This window comes from Curcuma longa, chromosome 8 (genome assembly GCF_044706935.1).
Source record: "Curcuma longa cultivar G26 ecotype Majalengka, Jawa Barat chromosome 8, ITB_CL_G26_1.1, whole genome shotgun sequence".
Classification (NCBI taxonomy): domain Eukaryota; kingdom Viridiplantae; phylum Streptophyta; class Magnoliopsida; order Zingiberales; family Zingiberaceae; genus Curcuma; species Curcuma longa.
The window spans coordinates 9540891-9544253 of NC_133868.1; the positions used below are offsets into that span (position 1 = coordinate 9540891).

At 38.5% G+C, this 3363-nt stretch overlaps 1 long non-coding RNA gene across 1 annotated transcript; it reads right to left on the reverse strand.

Annotated features, from left to right (window-relative positions):
* Positions 1 to 946: 946 nt before the first annotated feature.
* LOC141832921 (uncharacterized) lies at positions 947 to 1520 on the reverse strand. Its single transcript, XR_012602175.1, has 3 exons — positions 1410 to 1520; positions 1265 to 1336; positions 947 to 1124 (listed from the first exon to the last, which is right to left on the reverse strand). It is a non-coding gene; the product is annotated as an uncharacterized LOC141832921 (long non-coding RNA).
* Between the last annotated feature and the right edge of the window lie 1843 nt (positions 1521 to 3363).

The following is a 3363-nucleotide window of genomic DNA, read 5'->3' on the forward strand; positions in this document are numbered from 1 at the left end:
ACTTTTAATGTGGGACCAAAGTCCCATTAGCAACGAAGTTCTCTTCCATCCATTTCACTTTTCTTTTCATTCACATTTCTAACATACTGATATAGTCTAGACAATATACCAAGAACAAGATGATTCGAACAATTCGTAAATTAAAATGGGGAGCAGCAGATGCAAAACAACTTATATATAGAAAACAATCAATTGACGCTGCAAAATCACGGGCAATTTCTCGTCCTGAATCACCTTTAGATGAAAATACCAATAAATCAACAGCCAGAAAAATAAAAACTAGTCGTTCTTCTAATTTTTACTCCTCAAATACACTCTGGAAAAAGAAATTAATGAGGAAGACGATACATTTCAAATCCTTGCTCGAGAGGAATCCACATCTCACTACAAGAATTCAGGTATTTAGCGACGAAATATTTTCGTCGCTAACCTAATAATTTCGTCGCTAACATATCTTAGCGACGATAATATATCGTCGCTATTTTTGTCGCTATAAGCTTGTCGCAAATTAGCGTTAGCGACGAAATTTTAAAAATTCGTCGCTAACATTAGCGACGAAATAATAATCGTCGCTAATCCCGAAAAATTCGTCGCTAACGTAGCGACGAATGTTAAAAAAATTCGTCGCTAACGTTAACGACGAATTTTCAAAATTCGTCGCTAACGTTAGCGACGAATTGTCAAAATTCGTCGCTAACACCTCGAAATAGGGCACCGGGGAATCTCGAAGGTTAGCGACGAAATGTGGTAATTTCGTCGCTAACCTTAGCGACGAAATTACTAGATTTCGTCGCTAATAGTAAACTTTCGGCTCTTTTTCGCTTATATCCTATAATATATATACATCACATCACAACAAACCCTAATACATACACATCACAAAATAACATTCAATAACATATTCACATACAACTAACACAAAGTTTAATACAAAGTTTATCACATAAGCTGATCATATTACAAAGTTTAACACAATGTTTAATACAAAGTTTATCACATCACAAAGTTTAACACAATCTTTAACACAAAGTTTATCACATCACAACAAAAACAAAGTTTCACAATACAAACACTACTCCATGAACTATGGTAAACAAGCTCCTCGATGAATGGAAGTTTGAAGTCTGCAATGGAATAATAAAATGTTAATTTGATTAACAAATTGGTAGGAATATCAAGATGCTGAAATAGTAAAAAGTATGATAAGACAACCAAGGAACTAAAGTTGACAATTAATCAAACAATGCACCAATTAATGGCCTACCGGGTTTCGCTCAAATTCTTTCTCGTTCATTCCAATCCCCACAATTTTGTCTTGTCTGTAGCCATGGCTAACCTACATTGGAACAAAGGATAAGAAATGAAGAATATACGAGGAAGAACAATGAAAGATGTCCAGAATGGCTCACCCAACTGCTAGCAAATTTGATCCTTGCTAGAAACTTAAGGTGGTACCTTGACCAATGCACAGTAAATATTGTTCGATCATGGTAGCCAGGAAATGTACATAGGTGTTTCCTGAAGAACAAAAAACTCATTAGCCAGAAAGGATACATTGGTGTTTCCTGAACTAATAATTGAAATATTTTAAGTAATGTATGTGACAGCTAACTCTAGACACTAAAATAAAACTTATGTAGTAGATTATAACAAAGAAAAGTTATGCAGTAGATTATAACAAAGAAAAGTGATTCCTATGGACATTAATCATACCAAACTAAAACATACATTTTTTAATCAAACTAATTTTCATATGAATCAGTCAAACCAGTAGCCCTTAATAATCAATAAATTTCTACATAAATATTCACCAAAATTAAAATCAAGTACAAACTAAGCCTACTTGCTCATTTGAAAAATCAAGAGTCTTTATTTTCAATAATAATTATAACAACACTTGTTCCACTTAAGTTTACGAACTGGAATATGATTATGGATTTTTCTGCCTATTTTCTATTTCATCTTAAAGTAAGAGTTTTTCCTGATCCATTCCATTCTATGGTTTTGAAGGAAGAAGGAAAGCGGAAAAAGAGAGACCATTTAAAAGCAATAAATGGAAGGTTTTCATGTTCTTGTCGCCAATTGGAGCAGCGAGGATGATCCCTGTCTCTCTGTTCTTTCGTTGACTCAGCTTTCGCTCTCCTTCAACTCTGCCCTTCCCTCGTCCCTTCCTCCCCTTTCCTTCCTGGCTCTCTCCCGGTCATCTTTGTCTCTTCTGTTTCTCTTTGATTTATCTGAGGACGGTTTAAAATCTTCTAGGAATTGCTCACAATCGCCAGGGCTCCTGGCGAAAATGGACTAAGATGGAATTTTGCTGATGCAAACCCTGTAAAAATATAATCTTTCTGTGTAGGAATCATCCTTCAGGCCCCAAGATTTGGACTTTGCAACCGGTACCACCACCGATGAGCCAGCCGTCGGTCAATCCTCCTCCCCATCGCTCCTCCAAGTCCATCTCCGTCCTCCCGTACAAGACCGCCAATCTGTGGGATCATTACCGCATCGGCAAGATGCTAGGGCAGGGGCAGTTCGGCACCACGTACCTGTGCGTTGACAAGAATGATGGCAAGGAGTACGCGTGCAAGTCCATCCCTAAGCGCAAGCTTCTCTGCGGCGAGGACTACGAGGACGTGTGGCGCGAGATCCAGATCATGCACCATCTCTCGGAGCACGCCAATGTGGTCAGGATCAAGGGAGAGGCGGGCGGAGGCGGAGGAGGAAGGCAGGAAGAGGCGAGCGGAGGAGAAAGGCAGGAAGAGGCAGAGGAGAAAGGCAGGAAGAGGCGGGCGGAGGAGAAGGGCGGGGCGCAGGAGAAAAGGGGCTCGAGGAATGCGGGAGGAAGAAAAGGGAGGCGGGGTAGGGTTTAATCGAAGCTTAGCGACGATTTTCCAACTTTGTTGCTAAACATTAGCAACGAGTATCACTTTTCATCGCGAAAACGTGTCATTAGCGACGAATTAATCCCTTTCGTCGCTAAAACTTGGAGCAAACTTTAGAAAATTGGATGGTTAGCTGTGAAATATAATTTCATCGTAAAAATTAAAGTTAGCGACGAAATTTGATATGTCGTCGCTAACGGTTAGCTACGAAATTAATATTTCGTCGTAAAAACTGAAGTTAGCGACGAAATATCAAATTTCGTCGCTAACTCTTAGCTACGAAATTAATATTTCGTCGCAAAAACTGAAGTTAACAACGAAATTTGATATTTCGTCGGTAACTATTAGTTACGAAATTAATATTTCGTCGCAAAAACTGAAGTTAGCGACGAAATATAAAATTTCATCGCTAATACTTATATTAGCGACGAAAATGAAAATCGTCGCTAATATTTTGTCGCTATTTTTATGATTTCTTGTAGTG